The 21,375-nt window shown below is 41.4% G+C and overlaps 1 protein-coding gene across 8 annotated transcripts in view; it reads left to right on the top strand.

Annotated features, from left to right (window-relative positions):
- SNTG2 (syntrophin gamma 2) overlaps positions 1-21,375 on the top strand; it is a 414,561-nt gene that overhangs the window by 99,294 nt on the left and 293,892 nt on the right. The window contains exon 1 of one of the 8 annotated variants that reach the window (XM_017860354.1): positions 6,693-6,858. The exons of the other annotated variants lie outside the window; for them this stretch is intronic. The gene's annotated coding sequence lies outside the window, so the exon portion shown is untranslated. Of the gene's footprint in view, positions 1-6,692; positions 6,859-21,375 lie in introns of those variants that run through there. 8 annotated transcript variants of the gene reach the window in all.

The raw sequence follows: 21,375 nt of genomic DNA on the forward strand, positions 1-21,375 counted from the left end.
TTAATTTTGAAAGGTTTTTTGTTGTTGTTGTTTTTCCCAGTGCTCCACCACCAGATGCAGACACATGGCTTTTAATTGAACCCCACTCTAGCATTGTTTTATGGTAATTCAGGATTATTAATCAGACTCTCAATTGGTGTTCCTCTCCAGCACTTAGCGTGAACACTGAAGAACATGCTGCGGAGAGGACTTGTTCTCTTCCTTCCAAATTTTATGCAGTTTTTGGCATTAATTCAAAAGCTGCTATTCAATGCACAAAGAAATTATTAGCGTTATCAGTACAGGGACTTAGCCCCCTGACAATAGTTTTAGGAAATTATAAGATGTCTTTTGCCAACATCCAAAAACACAAATAAATAAAACTGCCAGGGAAAACAGGGAGGGAGGTATCATTGTATGGGCCAGAGTTTTGAGATTAAATATTCAAGGGCGGCTCTTCGTGTTTTCCTAGGCATGAAATTGTTGACAACCCTGCACTCACCCGGCAGTCTCATTCTCCCGAGTAACCTTGCGGATGGAGTGGAGCTCCGGAAACAACCCTTGGAATAACCTACTTGCTCTGCCTTTTAAAAACACCCCGATTCCACCTGTGTCTCCCATGGCAAATGGCCCGAGTGCCATCCTCTCTCACTGGGTGAATGCAGGAGCCCCCTCCTGCCTTTTGGCCTGCCCCTCCTCCTCCTGCTCGTGGCCTCCTTTTACCTGTGGCCTCCCCCTGCCCTTGGCATCCTTCTCTCCTGACTTAGTGTCTGCACAGCAGCCTTGCTGATTTACTGTCTACACTCCTTGGCTTAGTGTCTGCACAGCAGACAGAGTGGTTCTTCTGTAGTAACTTGGCTCAGCCTCCATCGTGCTACCCTGGCTCCCTTTTGTGATGCTGGGAGCCCCTCCCTCCATCCTGACCCCTCTTGCTGCTGCACTTAGTTCTCCTGCGTCCCATGACTCTCTTCCATATGCTTCTTGCACACCCTAGAAACAGCTCTCCCCTCCGTCTGCTCATTGCCTGCACCCTGGAGAGACCAGGGATCTTGTCTGCTTGTTTCCTGGTGATGCTCCTGGGCCCACAGTGCTTTCTAGTCCCAGCAAGTTCCTCAATGCATCTCTGTTGAGTGAAGAGATAAGCAGGTGAATTATTGAAGGTACGTCAGACCCACAGACACTAAGCTCTGGCTGTACATCAGATGCTTACTGAACCTTTAAAAATACTTGGGTTTTCACTGACCGCAGATACCCTGATAGGGTAGAGCCTGAATGGACATCTCTGGTGTTTAAAATCCCCGCAGCTGGTTCCGAATGCTGGCTGAGAAGCTTCCTTCCTCAGGTCGGGCTCATTTCCATCTAGACATGAGACCTGGTGTCAGTCACATAAAATGTCCAAACCTTCTCAGCTTCCTCTTCCGTGAAAGGTCCAGAAACCCCCTGCTGTCGCTTCTTGTGGATCTGTCTTTCCTCATGCTTTACTCAAAGAGACTCTGGGTCTTACAACACCGAGGAGTTAGAACTCCACCATATTCCTGGTCCTCTCCGCCTCTGCGTCTCTTTTCTAGGCAACCTCCTTTTTGTTTTTTGTTTTGTTTTGATTTGTTTTTAAATACTAATCACATTTGCATAAAAGCCAGGGATTCTTCTCACCCTGAGCTTCTAAGCAGGGTGTGAACTGTTCCCTTTGTGTGCATTTTTGTGCCATACTACACGCTTTTACGATGAATTCATATCTACTTTTTAATAGGGCCAGACCAGTTCTAGAGTCTGGAGTTTTTAGTAATATGGTGTCCATGTTCATCCAAGAGCAAAGGCCCTGCCCCAGGCTCTTGGGAAATGTGGAGGGAAGCACCTTCTGTCCAGGCTGGAGTGTGGCTTCAGGCAGGATCAAGAGGGGGCTCAGGTGGCCTGGACAGCAGGCCCCCACGTTTCCGGGCTTTCCAGCCACCCCAGCCTACTTACCTTTATCTCCCCAAAGCACATATCAAAAACCCCAGTTTATAGAAATCAATTTATTTTTACTTCTGTGTTTCAACTTAGAATTGGTACATTACCAAAAGTCTCAGCCAACTATAGGAGGCTAGTTTGATTTACAATTTTTAAATGACTAAGAGGAGCTGGCAATTAACACAAAATAGACTGATTTTCTTTGCAGGGGAAGAAGGTCAGGAAAATATATTGCAATGGTACAAGAAATATACTTGACACTTGATTAAACAAGCTATAACATGTCTAAATAAATTCTCAGTGTCAGGTTTTGGTTTATTGCATTATTGAATAATAGTATCTAAGAATAATAAGACCCCCTTGGTTATGCTGCTTGGTTACGCTTGAATAATTACTTTTTTAAATAAATTAAGAAATGGAATTTGGTCATTGTAGATGTTTCCACTAATCAGCAGTGTCGTCCTGATCAGTTGATACATGAGACCTTCATAGTTCTGGCGTTTCACCCTGAGACCATGCGTGACAGCATGACCTTACACGTTCTGTCCCGTCTCATTCCTTCCAGACTTAAGCTGCTGTCACCGCCGAGGTGCACTTATTCCGGTGCCCCCTCCATGCCCCTGTGCCATCTCATCCTCTGCTAAGTCAGCCCTGAGTCTTCTTAGGCCTTGATGCAAGTCGCTGGCAAGAGTCGCCTTTCTAGAACCCTCAGTGGTGACCTTTTCTCAGTCATAAACCTACAGTAGCCACCTAAGTGACTCTCACCTGACCTCTTTCTAGTGAAGTACTCGGGCTTTTCCCTGTTAGGCATCATCTTACCTTTCACATCTTACGTTCCTGTATCATTTCCAGTGTTTTACACTCTCGCAAAATAGAAACTGTTGATGCAGAGTGACTCAGCAGCCATTCCTTTCCCCGGCATGCTGCCTCCTTCATCTCGTCTATCTGAATGTTGAGTGGTTGCAGGACTCAGCAGCCATTCCCTTTCCCCGGCGTGCTGCCTCCTTCATCTTCTATCTGAATGTTGAGTGGTTGCAGGACTCAGCAGCCATTCCCTTTCCCCGGCGTGCTGCCTCCTTCATCTCGTCTATCTGAATGTTGAGTGGTTGCAGGACTCAGCAGCCATTCCCTTTCCCCGGCGTGCTGCCTCCTTCATCTTCTATCTAAATGTTGAGTGGCTGCAGGTTGTCTTAGGGATGCTTCCTTGCCGCTTTGGAAGTGACCTCTCCTTCTTTTGTACATTGATAATAATTTGTAGCTCTCATTGCATGCACTGATTGTTACTTTAGCTGTTTGTGTTTTCCTTGTCACTGGCTGTATTCGATGCTGAACTTCTTGAGCAGTGCAGTCATGCCGCCTTCCACTGTGCCCAGTGCAGTGCGTGTGGTGGAGATGTGCCTCATGCTTAGAAAGAGGGTTTCAGAGGAAACTGTGGGAGCCACTTGATCCCTGGGCCACATGATCTTAATTTCAAATGTTGCTTTGTTCAGACACAGTTCAGTTAAAAAAAGGGCAAGGGACTCACAGAGACACTTTGCCTGTGATGCATGGATGGTACAAACACACAACAAGATGTACTTAGTGGAGGCTGCTCACACGTGCAGCTGTGACAAAATGACACCGAGCTGTCCACACGTGCACCAGTGAGCATTGATGGTCAGCATTATACCGAGCTGTCCACACGTGCACCGGTGAGCATTGATGGTCAGCATTATACCGAGCTGTGCACACGTGCACCAGTGAGCATTGATGGTCAGCATTATACTTTGGCCATGTCAGTCATGGCCTTTTCTCAGTCACACACCTACAATAGGTCAGGTGTACCTGTCAGGGGCCTGGTGAAGGCTGCTGAGCACTGCTGTACACTGCTTTTCCAACTTCTAAAAAATCGACAATTATTTCAAAATAAGTACAAATATGTTGGCAACATGTTATGTGTATTACATTGTAGGCACCTTCTGGAACGTTCTCAAGTGTGCCATAAATTGTGCATATATTGATTTCCTTTTTACCCCGTTGACAAAGGAAGAAATCCATGGTTCTGCTGCAGAAGAGCCACATGCACCGCTGACTTTGTGTGACCCCAGATTCACTGATTTCCACTTTTATGAACTCTTTTAAGCTGCACTTGTGAAATTCAAAGACACCAACATGTTGTGAAGATTATTCTTTAAGCAAGTGGTAGTTAGCTAGTTAGTTTAGACAGGTTCTTAAGTCAAAACACCAACAACTACTTCCGTTCCAGTCTTGTATGGCAGAGTCTATGAAAGCAAAGAGGTTCTGAGAGGAATCCCAAATTAGTGAATTTGCAGGCTCCAATATTGCTTGAAACTGTAAAATTGAATGAATTTTGAAATGTGTACTTTTGGTAACAAATGTAAAGGCAGCCACCTGACTTCTGGAGATCCTTGGTGGTGTTTTTGTTGAGTGGACTTTACATGCAGAGGGTTGAGTTGTTGAGTTACACAGTTGGAGACAGGTCTGTTGCTGGCCTGTGCAGGGTTCCTCTCTGGTGTTTTCTGTTCATACTCCCATTTCCTCCCCTCTCAGGGAACAGTCCTCAGGGTGTCTGATGGGCACTCTCTAATTGTAGCTTCCTTCCAGTAACCCATTGCTATACGATGTGCTTTATTTTAATTGACATGAGTAGACTTGTCTTATAGTTTCATGTGTTTTCTCATGGTTTTCACTCCGCAGTTTAAAAATTTTATGTGTTTGGCTCTTTGTGTATATAGTTCAATGCCTTTTCTTCTTTCCTTCCTTCCTTCCTTCCTTCCTTCCTTCCTTCCTTCCTTCCTTCCTTCCTTCCTTCCTTCCTTCTTTCCCTTTCCCTTTCCCTTTCCCTTTCCTTTCCTTTCCTTTCCTTTTTTTTTTTTTCCCACAAAGTCTCACTCCATTGCCCAGGCTGGAGTGCAGTGGCGTGATCTCCACTCACTACAATCTCCACCTCCCAGGTTCAAGCAATTCTTCTGCCTCCTCAGCCTCCTGAGTAATGGGGAGGGGACTAAAGGTGCCCGCCACCACGCCCAGCTAATTTGTTTTTCATTTCTATGTAGTAATGAAGTACTGATACAAGCTACCATACAGATGAACCTTGAAAATATTCAAGAGAGAGAAGCCAGATGGAAAGACCTCATGTTGTGTGATCCCATTCATATGAAACATCCCGCATAGGCCAATCCACAGAGACAAAGTAGATTTGCATTTCCTAGCAATGGGAAATTGGAACTGACTGCCAGCGCACACAGCGTTTCTTTCTAGGGTAATGGAAATGTTCTAAAATTAGCAGCGATGGTTGCATAACACTGTGAATATAGTAAAAATCTGTATTTTAAATTTAAAAATGGTGGGCTGCATAGTATGTGAATTATATATAATTAAAGTCATTGTTAGTAGAAGTAGCCACTGACGGCATTGCTTGTGATGGGTGAAAGTGTTATCTGAAATGAAGCGTCATCAACACCAAAGTGAAACAAGGGCAGGCAGGGTCCTAACAACGCTGCAGCAGGACCACGGGCTGGGACACAGGAGCACAGCGTCTCATGATTTTGATATGACTAAGAACTTCTTAAGCAAAACAGCAGAAGACAAATAAGTAGGCCAGGTTATACTGTACAGTGAAACACACAAAGAATAAATGTAACAGAAAAATGACAGGTTACAAGATGTTCCTAAAGTCTAAAAAGGATAATGAAATCACACACACACACCCACACACACCAGGAATCTGTAGCAAATCTACAAGATAAATGAATAAGCCCAAAGTTTAGATGGTCCAAAAATATAAACAGGTATAGGCAAGGGAACTCAGGTCATGTGTAATTAGGACACTTTCAATTCTTCCCTAACTTATTTGATACATTTAAATTCACATAATGATAAGATATCCTTTATGCCCAAGATGTCTGCAAAAGTAAAATAAGAATCATGCCAAGAATTGGCAAGTTTCCTCATGTTTCTGAATTAAGAAGGACAACATGTAGTTTTCACCATTAAGTATATTATCTGTGGGTTGTTTGCAAATGCTCTTAAACAGTTTGAGGTAGTTACTTTGTATCTACCTCATTGGTAGATACATCCTTGGTGTATCTACCCTTGGTCATTGTATTAGGTCATTCATGTGTTGCTATAAAGAAACATCTGAGAAAAGAGGTTTATTTGGCTCACAGTTCTACAGGTTGTGCGAACATGGCACTGACATCTGCCTAGATTCTAGGGAAGGCTCGGGAATCTTCCAATCGTGGTGGAATGCAAAGCAGAGGCAGTCATGTCACATGGTGGGAATGGAAATGAGAGGGGGAGAGACGTCACACATGGTGGGAATGGGAGTGAGAGAGGGGAGAGATGTCACACATGGTGGGAATGGGAATGAGAGAGGGGAGAGATGTCACATGGTGGGAATGGGAGTGGGAAGGGGAGAGACCTCACATACTTTTACACAGTCAGATCTTGAGAAGACTCACTCACTATTGCAAGAACAGCACCAAGAGGATGCCACTAAACCATTTACGAGAAATATACACCCATGACCCAATTGCCTCCGCCAGGTTCCGTCTCCAACACTGGAGCTTACACCTCAACATGAGATTTAGAGCAAACAGCATCCCAGTTGGTACTGTAGCCTCAGACAATTGTGATGCTAAACAGTGGCCACTGACTGCTTCTGACAGATGCCCTGGGTGGGTGTTGTCCTACAGAGGAAGCGCTGAGTCAGGTCAACAAAGGCAAGTCCAGAGAGTGGAGCCTTCCAGGGAGCGGCTGGACAGATCCAGTTCTGACAGTTTTTTGGAGATGGGACTTTTGGAGAAACTCCACAAACGCCTGTCCCTTCTTCAAGGGCTGCTACGTTGCCTGTGGCAGTTAGGACAGTTGTGAGGCTGCTGGTGTTGAAGGCTGCTACAGAGCTGTGGAGACTGGGATAGAAACAGGGTATGTTAAAATACCACAAAGCTTACTCTTCTTCCCAGCGTTCAGATAAGTTGCTTGATAAAATCTCCTCTGATCACTGCTAGCCTTTGATCAACTTTTGGAGTCCTGAAAAAGTTGTGGCTAACAATTTTTGCCAATCTGCTCTCTTGCTTTTGTGGAGGTCTGGATTGACTTTGGAGTAGAAGTTCCTGTGGACCTGTGGATAGGCTTCTCATACCCAAGATTGAGATTCCTGTGTTGTAGGAAACACTCACAGGCATTTTCACAAATGAACTCAAGATTGTTCGGCTTAGTTACTGGTCCGGCCTGTGCTCCCTGCAGTAACACATGAGTGTTTCCAGTTTCTTCCTAACCCCACCAGAAACTGATTTTTTTTAAATGAATGTGCTAAGTATAGTGATTTTATAAAACTTGAAATCTTACTTTCTTCCTTCTTATTTTTTATTGCTCTTTCTTTATAAAAGTATATTTTTAACTTTTATGTTTAGAGGTACACATGTAGGTTTGTATATAGGTAAACTCGTGTCACAGGAATTTGTTGTACAGATTTTTGTCACCCAGGTATTAAACCCAGTACCCAATAGCTATTGTTTTTCTGATCTTCTCCCTTCTCATACCCTCCACCTTCAAGTGGGCCCAGTGTCTTTGTGTTCATGTGTTCTCATCATTTAGCTCCCACTTATAAGTGGCCTTCTGTTCTTGGGTTAGTTTGCTTGGAATAATGGCCTCTAGCTCCATCCATATTCCTACAAAAAAACTTGATCTCATTCTTTTTTATGGCTGCATAGTATTCCATGGTGTATATGTACCACATATTCTTTATCCAGTCTACCATTGATGCGTATTTGGTTGATTCCATGTCTTTGCTATTGTGAATAGTGCTGCGTTGAACATATGCATGCAAGCATCTTTATAATAGAATGATTTATATTTCTTTGGGTATATATCCAGTAATGCAGTGGCTGGGTCAAATGGTAGTTCTGTTTTTTGATCTTTGAGGAATCACCACACTGCCTTCCACAATGGTTGAACTAATTTACACTTCCACTAACAGGGTATAAGGGTTCCCTTTTCTCTGCAACCTCACCAGCATCTGTTATTTTGTGAGTTTTTAATAGTAGCCATTCTGACTGGTGTGAGATGATATCTCATTGTGATTTTGATTTGCATTTCTCTGATGATCAGCAATCTTGAGCATTTTTTCATTAGATACCTGCAAAGAGAGTTAGATTCCCACACAATAATAATGGGAGACTTCATTACTCCACTGATAGTATTTGATCATTGAGGCAGACAATTAACAAAGACATGAAGGACCTGGATTTAGTACCGGACCAAATGGATCTGATGGACCTCTAAACAACTTTCCACCCAACCACAGCAGAATATTCTTCTCATCACCACACGGTACATACTCTAAAACTGACCACACAATCGGACATAAAACAATCCTCAGCAAATGCTAAACAGCTGAAATCACACCAATCGCTCTCTCAACCACAGTGCAATAAAAATGGAAGCCAAGACTTAAAACATCACTCAAAGCCAGGCAATTACATGGAAATTAAACCAACTACTCCTGAATGACTTTTGGGTAAATAATGAAATTAAGACGGAAAACAAGAAGTTCTTTGAAACTGATGAGAACAAAGATACAACAATCCTTTATTTTCATTCAGTGCATAGCTTCCTTCTGATTGTTCCTCCAAGTCAAGGAACATTCAGTATTTGCTGAGTGTCTAAGGCTATTCTCTCATCAAGGAGTGGAATTCTGTTGCCCCGTGACAGGCAGGCAGAGTCTGTAACTGATCCTGGCAGTGCTCTGTGGTGCTCTAGAATGAGGATCATAAAACGTATTGAGGGTTACTTTCAAGACCCTTAATCTTGTTATCTGAATCTTCAGCAACTCTACTTATTTCCCTCCATTTGTTCTGTCAGGAGATGGACCAAAAGGGACTGGAACCAACTCTCCAACTGCAATTCTAAAGATGCTCATTGTATACTTCAGTGGCTGGTTTTTTATTTGGAATACTTGCTGGGTTTGCATATGGTGTCGATTGCCGTATCATCTTGATTTATTGTTCATTTCACGTGTTTAGTTGTTCTCATGGGTTTTGTTTTTGTTGCTGGAAAATCTATTTAAACAGTTTTAAATGGGCACGATCCTCCTTTCGGGGTTCATATTTGCCTGCTTTATGTATCTAAAGTCTTTTATTTTCAACTGTTGTATATTTGCATTTATCTTTAGTGTGTTTTTGTCTTTATTTTGTCTGCACATCTTGTCTGAAGGGGATGGAGGTGGAACATGAGTATTTGTCCACATGGGAAATCTGTTTTTTTCCACAATAAACAATTACATTGTCTGCCAGTAATGATAATTATTTTCCCTTCTTTACAAATCATTAAACATCATAATTCTATTTCCTACCTTATTAATTTGACTGGGATTTTTCTGTAACCATGTTAAATGGTAGTGATGATGGTGGAAATATGTTTAAACTTTTGCCATCGTTAATAGGCTCATAAGATTTTGTCTCTTGGTTTTCCTATGTGCTTTTTAACTTACGGTTTATTAGCATCGGCTTCTGCGGACAGAACTCCTCATATATTTGGTGTTATTCTTTCATTGTACTTCTAAATTATATTTTCTTGGAGAGAAACAGATATTCTACTTATATTAAAAAGGCAGATTTGTTCTTCATTTATTTATTTTCCATATTTGTCACATTTTTCTTTATTATTTTTTCAAATGTAGCAGGAATCCCTTCCTCTTATCTGTACTCTGATATTCTTTACAAGGCATAGTATTTTTTTCTCAAACGTTTAAAAGAACTCATCTATAATCAGTCTTCACCTTGAGTCTAAAAATGACTCTGATAAATTTCTGAGATCTCCTATTGATTCAAAACCTACTTAAGTTTTGATAATTTAATTTTTCAAAGAAAATTGACACTTTAATTAAAATGGTACATAGCTAGTCGCACTCCTCACTGTGGTTTTAATGTGACTCTGTGTTTCTGTGGCAGATTATTTTACCCATATTCCTTTCTGCGTGGGTTTATAGAAGTGACATTTTCTTAGGTGCTGTTACAACATTAAATTAGAAATGTAATTAATAATGGTTTTTATTTGTTATAACTGTTCTGTGATTTTCCAGCTGATCCCCAGTTGTGCTAATTATGCTGTTAAAATATGCGCTGATGTAAATCTCACTGTCTGCAATATTCCCCTGATCAGAGGTAACAAGACCTTGCCTAGCGCTTGTCTTGAGCTTAGTTCTTTCAGAGACACCGTGTTTCTCTCTCTGTGTCTTATTAGCTTGGTGAGAACAGGGCATTCATCCTATAGTGTCTGTCACCGTGTGAGAGACTCAGGAGCCTGGGTTGTGCCCACATCATGTGCTGCCAGACCTGGAGGTGAGGGTAGTGTGGGTGGACTCAGCTCCCAGGGGCACCCATGCCTTGCAGGTGCCTGCCTGAAGTTCCCTGGTCCATGGAGCACAAGCAAAGTAGAAACCCGCCAAGTCAGAGTGGCTCGCAGCTGCACACTACCGTTTCGCAGCTGCACACTACCGGTTCTTGCGAAGGTGGGGACTGCAACACTGCCGTTTCTGTGGGCCATGTGGGGACTGCACACTGCCGTTTCTGTGAGCCAGGTGGGGACTGCACACTGGCCGTTTCTGTGGGCCAGGTGGGGACATGCACCACTGCCGTTTCTGTGCCAGGTTGGGGACTGCACCACTGGCCGTTCTGTGGCCAGGTGGGGATGTTCCACCAGCACTCAGGGCTCTCCATCTGCATTCTGCTTCTCTCTGTGACGTGGAACCCACAACAGGTCAAAACCTGACCGAGTCAGCTGAACCATGTCTGGGTCCTTTGGGACAGCAAGGCAGTGAGGGCTAACACCCAAGGCTACTCCTCGCCCCACGCCTCCCTGCCCATCCTCTGGAGGAGGAGTCCACATCCCCAGGCTATGCTGCCATAGCCCTGGCCCCCAGTTCTGAGCCAGACATGGATTTAAAGGGTGTGATTCGGTGTTTTTATTATATTCACAGAGTTGTGCAGCCTTTGGCACAATAGGTTTTAGATCATTTTCATCACCCCAGAAAGAAGCCATTTACACCCATTTTGCATGCTCCCTGCCCCAGCCCCTGGCCACCAGGGACCTGCTTTTTGCCTCTCTGGGTTTGCGACTTCTGATGCTTTATATACACAGAATCATAGGACGTCTGATGCTTTATATACACAGAATCATAGGACGTCTGGTCTTTTGTGTTTGGGTTCTTCTACTTTGTATCATGTTTTTGGGGTTCATTTTTGTTGTTTGCATGAATCAGTTCTTCATTTCCTTTGATTGCTGAATAATATTCCATTTTATGGCTACAATATGTTATTTATCCACTCATCAGGGATGGACTTTCTGGTCATCTTTAAGCTTGGCCGTTGTGAACCCTGAGGCAGTGGACGGTGGTGTTCCAGCTTTGGTGTGGACATGAGTTTCTGCTTCTCTTGGGTATGTACTCGGGTGGGCTTGCTATGTCGCATGGTCACTTTGCTTCTCATCTGTGGAAGAGTTTTCAGACTGTTTTCCAGAACAACTGTGGTCCCTCCCAGTGGTGTATGAAGGTTCTCACACGTCACAGCAATTATGTATCAGTTGTCAAAACCTGGCCCTGTTTTTGGTCAGCGGTGTTTGCTTAACTTTGGTTCCACTTGATCCATCTTTACAAATAAAATTCACGACCTCATGACCAATTTCATACTTGGTTTTCTTTTAAAGCTGAACTGCCATCAGTATTCAATAGGGAAGATATCTGTGTATTCTTTATTCCCATGATACACTTTGGGCAAGATTCATTTTCTGTAACCACATTCTCACAGAATGAACCTGGGAGTTTCTACTTTCAGATTGGCAAAAATAAAGCCCACAGCTAATTGTGGGGGAAAATGTCATCCTGGAATACCTAAACTTGTATATGAAATAAACAGCGACTTCTCAAAGTATTGTGTCACGGACCGGAGGAAGCTCCATCTTCCTTGAAGTCATAGCCCCTCCCACAGTTCTCTTTTCCTTTTGTTCATGTTTGGCAGCATCCAGATTAACCTCTTCTGCCATTTTCCTTTTAAGTAAGTTAAAATTCAAAGAAATTCAACATGGAAAAGATTGATCTTAGCTATTATTCGAGAGGATTTATCTTCTAAAGAACTTGCTTATAAAATATTAACTGTGTGATTGTTTTGACTCGTGGAACTCAAGTTCAGGTTCACCTTTGTAACAGTTTTGCAGATGGTTTGAGTGAGTGTGAAAAGCCTGGTAAATCTACTAACCAAAGTTTTTATTATTTAAAGGAAAGTTAGAAGCCTAGTCCTAATTTAATTTCACAGTCAAACATGGCATCTAATGAAATATGTGGCACATTTGGAAGATTTAGATACATTGCCTGTTTTTCATCCTTTTCCACCTGCAGTTTATTCTTCCCAAATGAGCTCCTATTGTTCTGCTCCTACCTTTTTTATAAGAATAACATCTTTATTCAGAAACATGCATCTTGCCATATATTCCACTTTGCAAACCTATAAGTTCATGCGGAGTGTGCATAAAGCTCCCAGAGACTCGTTTCTGAAGGTGATGGTATCTTTTATACAGTAATTAGGGTTTGTCTTTAATTCTGCATTTTGAAATCAATGATAAAACTTTCCAGTTAAGGTATATAAAGAAATGTTTTGACAACTTCAACAGGAGTTGTCTGAGTTACGGACAGTTGATTTTTCGTAAAATGATAAATAGCAATTCATTTATTTTGTTGTGATAGTTTGAATGCATTTTGTGACTCTGAAATATGTGTACAAGCCTTTCCTCCCATTTTTTCTCACAATTAGACTGCATTTTAAATACAGTTTAAGCAGGTAGATGTCTAGTTTAAATAACATCAAAATGCTTTCTGTGTGTCAGATTCAAGTTATTCAAATGTTATGCCATTTTGTTAAAAAGTCTTTCGATCTTTGTGACTTATTTCAGCATTCCATTTTTACAAAAATGGAAATCGTTCAACGGCGTGAAGTTCTACCATTATTTTGCTTTGAAAATGCTCCCTAAGTAGGTCATTATTGACTGGTCTTCCTTGTTTCCTTTGAGGGCCATCAATTTTGGGGGGATGGCAGAATCAATCTCTTTTTATCAGACACTGATATGGTACTGTGTGGTCATGACTGACGTTTGGCTCTCTACAAATTTTAAAGCCACATCATAAAAGACCTATTCGTTGACTTTTTTTCTGGATTATGGAAAAATATAAGCGCTGCTCCTAATAACACCCCTGGGAAGCTGTGTGCACAGCCTCACTTCAGGGCTGTCAGCCCTGCTCTGGAAGGGTTGCGGGGGACCTGTTTAACCGTCTCCATCTTTCTGCAGACAGGAGGCTGGCGGCTGTCCTGGGCACACTCTATGAACCTCTGGGCTCCTTTTGGCCCTGAGCAGATGGGACACTCTGGGATTGAGTTGGCTGTTAGAGGGCTTCAGTAGTTGAAAGAAGGTCTTTGGGGTCAGGCATTCCTTATTCTTACCCCAGATCTGCGTTGCAGGGTTGGCCCGTGCAGGTCACATGAGCATTCCGGCCTCTGTTCTCACCTGTAGCTCCTTTCCAGGCACCCTGGTGGTGGCTGCCACTTAACGCCTGCATCATTCTCTTACCATCAATCGTTGCCAATTTCCCTGTCCCTCAGAACCACCCACAGGCAGTGTAAATTCCTGCACCCCGCCCCAGTGACACCAGAGTCCCTGTGGGTGGGACCCAGGCATGGGGAATTTTGAAGCTTCCCAGGCCATTCCACTGGGGACCCCAGTTTGATAACCCCTTCTCTGGTCCTCACCTGCTCACCTCCCTGTGGCCTAAACCTCTCCTCGGATTCCAGCTCCCATGGCCCTCTCTCCTCCTGTCTTTCCACAGCTTTCCCCTTCCCGCCCCGATTGCTTTCAGCACTTTGCCCTCCCCAGCCCCACCTTTTCACTGACTGGCTCCAAGGCTCTGTGTTCCTCTGGCCTCCAGGGAAAGTCAGTAAGGTTCAGGGGTCCTTCTGGGTGGAATTGCTGCTGGCCATTGCTGAAATCCACATTGATCTACCAAACACATTAACCTGTTGATAACAGAATAACTTTGCTTCCTGGAATAGGAATTTCTCTTTTTCAAGCTTCAAACAAAACCAATTTAGATGTTTTCCTTAACATCATACCTGATAGTATGAAGCATTTCAAAAGATGTGATGAAGAAACATCATTTCTGAAGAGGTTAAAACACACACTGACAGCGTAGGTAGCAGAATAACTAAATCCTCCTTGTCCTGCCACCCTTGAGGTTTGATGTTAATTATGCTTCAAAAATATGCCTGTGTGACAGAGCCCGGCTGTACCGTCAGAGCAGCCGTTTGATTTCTGAGTTTGCTTTGTGTTCAGTTTGCTTTTTCTGTCCAGTGAAAGCAGTGAAGCCCTCAGTCAAGTGAATCAGATGGCTTTTCGGTGGAGGCTAACGTTAAATTCTGGGACTGGCAGAGGAAAGGGAATACCTTTTGTCAGGCACATGCTACAGTGTGATTCCTCTTCGGAGGGCCTCTCTGTATCCGTCCCGCAGCATGTTATGTGTCCTGTACTTTCTAAGGCGAATTCTCGCTGACTGTGTGTGCTGCAGACAGTGTGATTTTAAACTGCACCTGCAGTTTCGTTTGTGTTGCTCTCAGTGCGGTGCTTAGTGTAAAGTACAGTTAACCGTAGTTGGATTTATCAGCCTTTACCACATGGTGTTTGCTTTTTCTGCCTGCAAGGAAACTTTGCTAAGCCCCAACAGTCAGGAATATATTTATTTTAAAAGTTTCAACTTAAAGTCTTTAATATGTCTAGACTTAAGTAAGGATCCAATTTACTGGTTTTTGTTGTTGTTTCGTGTGTATAATCAATTACCCCAGTACAGATCATTTTTATTCCTCGCCGATATAGTTGGATATTGGTCCCCGCCACATCTCAAGTTGAATTGTGATCTGCAGTGTTGGAGGAGGAGCCTGGTGACAGGTGTTTGGGTCACGGGCACGGATTTTTTGTGGCTTGGTGCTGTCCTCTTGGTAGTGAGTGAGTTCTCACGAGATCCGGTTGAGTAAACGTGAGCAGCACCTCCCCTCCCACTGCCTCTCTCTTGCTCCTGCTCTGCCTTCACCTTCTGCTGTGTGTCAGAGCTCCCTGAGGCCTCCCAAGAAACCCGGCACCAAGCACAGCCTGCAGAGCTGTGGGCCGGTTAACTTATTTCCTCATAAACTACCCAGTCTCAGGTATTTCTTTATAGCAAGGCAAGAACAGCCTAACACACTAGCCGTCAGCAATACCTGTCAAGCTCAAGTCTCCCTGGAATTGTGGGGCTGATTCGGGGCCCTCTGTTCTGTTCTTTTGGTTGATTTTCTAAGCCTGCACCATCTTTTTTCCAGCGTTCCAATTATTATGACTTAATAATACCATATTTCTTCAGTTCTAAGATGCCATTTACGTTTTCATACACCATTATTTTATGTAACACTACAAAGAACTAAGGCTACAAATGAAATTGAAAACATCTGTTGTAAGATAGAACTTGATTTCACAGATGCTGAATTATGAATGTATATTAGAACTAATGACAGATATCAAATTTTCTTTTTTAAAATGGTGGATTAGCTCCTCATGGGACTTTATATTTCCTTAAATTTTAGGACCTTTTTTGTCAAGTTTCAAAGTAATTCATACTTTGATTGGAATTACATTGTGTCGATCAATTTTGGGACATTTGCCATCATTTTATTGCATCTTCTTATTCACAAATATTTCTCAATTTAACTAGTATTTCTTTAGTGATCTTCTTTCTTTTCTTCCCAACTTTTATTTTAGGTCCAGGGGGTACAAGTGCAGGAATGTTAGAGGGGTAAGTTTTCTGTCATGGGGGTTTGGTGTGCAGTTTGTTTTGTCACCCAGGTAATAACAGTACTCAGTAGGTAGGCTTTGATTCTTACCTTTCTCGCACTCCACCCTCGAGTAAGACCCACGTCTATTGTTCCCTTATTTGTGTCCACATGTACTCAGTAATTAGCTCCCACTTGCAAATGAGAATATCCAGTGTTTGGTTTTCTGTTCCTGTGTTAATTCACTTAGGATAATGGCCTCCAGCTCCATCCATGTGGCTTCATCACAGGATTTCATCATTTTCATGACTGCATAGTATTCCATGGTGTATATGGACCACGTTGTCTGCTCCACTGTTGATGGACATCTAGGCTAATTTCATGTCTTTACCATTATGTATAGTGCTGGGATAAGTATAGACATGCATGTGTCTTTATGGTGGAATGATCTCCCTTCCCTTGTGTATATACCTGATAATAGGATTGCTGGGTTGAATGGCAATGTGGTTTTGGTTACTTGAGAAATCTACAGACTACTTTCCACAATTGCCGAACTAATCTGGATTCCCACCAGCAGTGTGTACCTGTACCCTTTCCTCTGCAACTTTGCTAGCATCTGTTGTTTTGTGCCTTTTTCATAATAGCCATTCTGACAGCTGTGAGATGGTATCTTGCTGTGGTTTTGATTTGCATTTCTCTAATGATTAGTGATGCTGCCCATTGTTTCACATGCTTGTTGGCCACATATACATCTTTCATTGAGAAGTGTCTGTTCATGTCCTTTGCCCATTTTTAATGGGGTTATTTGTTTCTTTTGTTAGGTTTGTCGAAGTTTCCTGTGGACTCTGGATATTCTACCCTCATTGGATGCATAGTTTGCAAATATTTTATCCCATTCTATAGATTGTCTGTTTACTCTGTTGATAGTTTCTTTTGCCCTGCAGACACTCTTTAGCTTAATTAGGTCCCATGGGTCAAATTTTGTTTCTGTTGCAATTGCATTTGGAGCTTTTGTAGTGAAGTCTTTGCTAGGCCCTATGTCCAGAATACTATTTCCAAGTTTCTTCTAGGATTTTTATAGTTTTACGTTTTACATTTAAGTCTTTAATCCATCTTGAGTTGATTTTTGTATGTGGTAAAAGGAAGAGGTCCAGTTTCAATCTTCTGCATGTGGCTAGTCAGTTATCCCGGCACCATTTACTGAATAGGAGGTTCTTTCCCCATTACTTGTTACTGTTGACTTTGTTGAAGATCAGATGCTTATAGGTCGATGACTTTATTTCTCGGTTCTCTAATTTGTCCCATTGGTCTGTGTGTCTGTTTTTATAACAGTACTATGCTATTTTCGTTACTATCACCTTGTAGGATAGTTAGAAGTCAGGTCGTGTGATGCCCCCAGGTTTGTTCTTCTTGCTTACAATTGCTTTTGCTATTTAGGCTCTATTTGGTTTCCTATGAATTTTATAATTGGCTTTTCTAATTCTGTGAAAAATATCATTGGTAGTTTGATGGGAATAACAGTGACTCTGTAGATTGCTTTGGGCAGTATGGACATTTTAGCAATATTGATCCTTCTTATCCATGAGTGTAGAATCCTTTTTTATTTGTTTGTGTCATCTCTCATTTCCTTCAGCAACGTTTTGTAATTCTTATTGTAGGGAGTTTTCATCCCCCTGGTTAGCTGTATTCCTAGGTGTTTTACTGTTTTTGTGGCTGGTGTGAATTTGGTTCTCAGCTTGGACATACAATGCTGTATAGAAATGCTACTAATTTTGCGCATTGATTTTGTATTCTGAAACTTGGCTGAAGTTGTTTCTCAGATCTAGGAGCCTTTGGGCAGAGACAATGAGATTTTCTAGATATAAAATCATATCATCTGTGAAAATAGACAGGTTGACTCTTGGAAGCCCTTCTATTTCTTTCTCTTGCCTGTTTGCTTTGGCTAGGACTTCTAGTACTGTGTTGAAAGGAGTGGTGAGGGGGGCGTCCTTGACTTGTTCTAGTTCTCAAGGGAAATGCTTCTGGCTTTTGCTCATTCAGTGTGTTGTTGGCTGTGGTTTTGTCATAGATGGTTCTTATATTCTGGGACAATTTGCTTCGATGCCTAGTTTGTTGAGGGTTTTTAACATGCAAAGATGTTGAATTTTATTGAAAGCTTTTTATTTGTTTATTGAAATGATCATATGCTTTTTGTTTTCAGTTATCTTCATGTGATGAATTATATTGATTTATTTGCATATGTTGAACCAACCTTGCATCCCAGGGATAAAGCCTACTTGATAGTGGTGTATTACTTTTTTAATGTGCTGCTGGATTTAGTTTGCTAGTATTTTGTTGGGGATTTTTTCATCTGTGTTCATCAGGGATATTGGCCTGACGTTTTCTTTTTTGTTGTTGTTGTGTCACTGAGAGGTTTGGTATGATGTTGGCTTCACAATATGAGTTAGGAATCCCTCCTCCTCAATTTTTTTGGAATAGTTTCCATAGGATTGGTACCAGCTCTTATTTATACATCTGTTACAAGTAGGCTGTGAATATTTCTTATCCAGTGCTTTTCTGGTCAGTGTTTTTTTTTTTTTCTTATTATTAATACAAATCCAATTTTGGAACCTAATATTGGTCTGTTCAGGATTTCAGTTTCTTCCTGGTTCAATCTTGATAGGTTGCGTGTTTCCAGGAATGTATTAATTTCTTCAGGGTTTTCTAGTTTGTGTGCATAGAGGTGTTCATAGCAGTTTTGGAGGGTTTTTTGTATTTCTGTGGAGATAGTGGTAATGTCCCCTTAGTCATTTCTGATTGTGTTTGTTTGGATCTTCTCTCTTACTTCTTTATTAGTCTATCTAGTGGTCTAACAACTTTATTTATTTATAAAAACAACTTTTGGTTTCATTGATCTCCTATGGATTTTCACATCTCAGTTTCATTCAGTTCAGCTCTGATTTTGCTTCTTTTTTCCTGCTTTGGGGCTTGCTTGCTCTTTCTTTTTTTGTTTCTCTAGGTATGATGTTAGGTTCTTACTGTGAGATCTTTCTAACTTTTTGATTTGGGTGTTTAGCACCATAAGCTTTCGTCTTCATACTGCTTTAGCTTTGTCCCTGATTCTAGTATGTTATAGTTTTCATTAGTTTCAAATAATTTCTTGATTTCTGACTTAATTTCATTATTTGCCCAAAAGCCATTCAGGGGCAGATTTTTTAATTTCAGTGTAAGTGTATGGTTTTGAGACATCTTGTTTGTATTGATTTCTACTTTTATTGTGCTGTAGTGTGAGAGTGTGGATGATATGATTCAGGTTTTTTGAATTTGTTGAGAATTGCCTTAAGGCTGAGCATGTGGTTAATTTCAGAGTCTGTGCCATGTCCATATGAGGAGAATGTATTTTTGTTGTTGTGTGAAGTGTTTTGTAGATACCTATTTGGTCAGGTGTTGAGTTTAATCCTGAATGTATTTGTTAGTATTCTGCCTCAAATACTGTCAGTGGGGTGTTAAAAATATCCCACTATTACTCTGTAGTTATCTGAGGCTCTCTGTGAGTCTCTAGGAACTTATTTTATGAATCTGGGTCCTTGAGTATTGGGTACATATATATATATATATATATATATATAGGTAGTTAAGTCATCTTACTGAATTGAACCCTTCATTATTATGTAATGCCCTTCTGATAACTTTTTGATCATTGTTATTTTAAAGTCTGCTTTGTCTGAAATAAGAATAGAAAACCCTGAAGTTTTCTGCTTGCTTCATAGATCTTTCTGTATTCATTTACTGTGAGCCTATGGATGTCCTTGAATGTGAAATGCGTTTCTTGAAGACTGCATTTGTTTGGGTGTTGCTTTTATCCAACTTGCCACTCTGTGCATTTTTAATGGGACATTAGCCTGTTTATGTTGAGGTTTGATATTGATATGTGCTGGTTTGATCCTGTCATCGTGTTATTAGGTAGTTGTTATGTAGATTTTATTGAATAGTTGCTTTATAGTTCGGTGGTCTATGTATTTCAGTGTGTTTTTGTGGTGGCCAGTAACAACCTTTTGTTTCCATGTTTTGTACTTTTTTAAGGACCTCTTGTAAAGTAGGTCTGGTGGTAACAAATTCCCTTAGCATTTGCTTTTCTGAAAAGGATTTTATTTCCCCTTCACTTATGAAGCTTAGTTTTGCTGGACATGAAATTTTTGGTTGTAATTTATTTTTTCTAATGATGTTGAATATAGGTCCCCAATCTCTTCTTACTTGTAGGGTTTCTGCTGAAAGGTCTGCTGTTAGCCTGATGAGATTTCCTTCGTAGGGGATCTTCCCCTTCTCTCTCTCTGCATTTAACATTTTTTCTTTTGTATTGACCTTGGAGAATCTGATGACTATATGTCTTTGGAGTTGGTGATCTTTTATAGTATCTCTCAGGGGTTCTCTGAATTTCCTAAATTTGAATGTTGACCTTTCCAGCGAGAATGGGGAAATTTTTGTTGTTTTTTTCCTTCAATATGTTTTCGAAGTTGCTTGTTCTCTTTTCTTCTCTTTCAGGAATGCCAGTCATTCATAGGTTTTGTCTCTTTACATAGTCTCATATTCTTGGAGATGTTCTTCAGTTTTTTTCTTTATTTTGGTCTCACTGTGTTAATTCAAAGAACTGGTCTTCGAGGTCTAGGATTTGTTCCCCAGCTTGGTATATTCTGCTGTTAATACCCCAGATTGTGTTATGAAATTCTTGTAGTGAGTTTTTCAGCTCTATCAGATCAGTTTGATTCTTTTTTAAAATGGGTATTTCACCTCTAATCTCTTGGATAGTTTTACTGGATTCCATAAATTCTTTGGCTTGGGCTTCAACTTTCTCCTGAATCCTGATGATCTTTCTTGCCATCCAGATTCTGAATTCTACTTCTGTCATTTCAGCCATTTCATTCTGGTTAAGAACCATTGCTGGGAAATCTCTTGTGGGGCTTTAGAGGCAAGAATACCCTTTGGCTTTTAGAGTTGCAAGAGCTCTTGTGCTGGTTCTTTCTCATCCATGTGGTGAGATGTGTGCTGACTACAACTGTGTGGTGTAATTTGAGTATAGTCAGTTGGCTTCGTTTCTGGATGTTTTCAGAGGGCCAAGGCTTAGTGCTGGGTCTTCATTTGTAGCGGACCTCTTGCCTTTTGTTTCACATGGGAGTCAATTCACCAGTATTTTGGTGTTGCAGTTTGGGGTGCAGTCCAGTAGGTGGCGATTAAGTGTCGTTGCTGATTGGTGGGTTCTTGCTCAGCCGCTTGGTTCCTCTTCATTTCCGTACGTTTGCAGCCCCCTCCCTTTCAGTGATCTGAGAGCAGGGGCTCCTCTCCCATTTGAGTGCTGGCTGCGTATCTCAGCTTGGCACTTTTTTTTTTAAATCTTTTGGTAGACTAAGGTACACACACAAAAAATGCTGAATGCCAGGATAAAAGCAGAGATTTTAAAGTGTCACCACTTAGAGTAATGTTTATTGCAGGGGTTTTAACCAGGTGCTCTTCAACAGATAAAGGAAATTCCTATCCCTACTTTGCAAGGAAATTTTTATCATAATTATTTCTCCATATATTTAGATTTTTAATTTTTTTTTACTTCTGAACATTTTTTTTTTTTTTTTTT

Source organism: Rhinopithecus bieti, unplaced genomic scaffold (genome assembly GCF_001698545.2).
Source record: "Rhinopithecus bieti isolate Rb0 unplaced genomic scaffold, ASM169854v2 scaffold_51905, whole genome shotgun sequence".
NCBI lineage: Eukaryota > Metazoa > Chordata > Mammalia > Primates > Cercopithecidae > Rhinopithecus > Rhinopithecus bieti.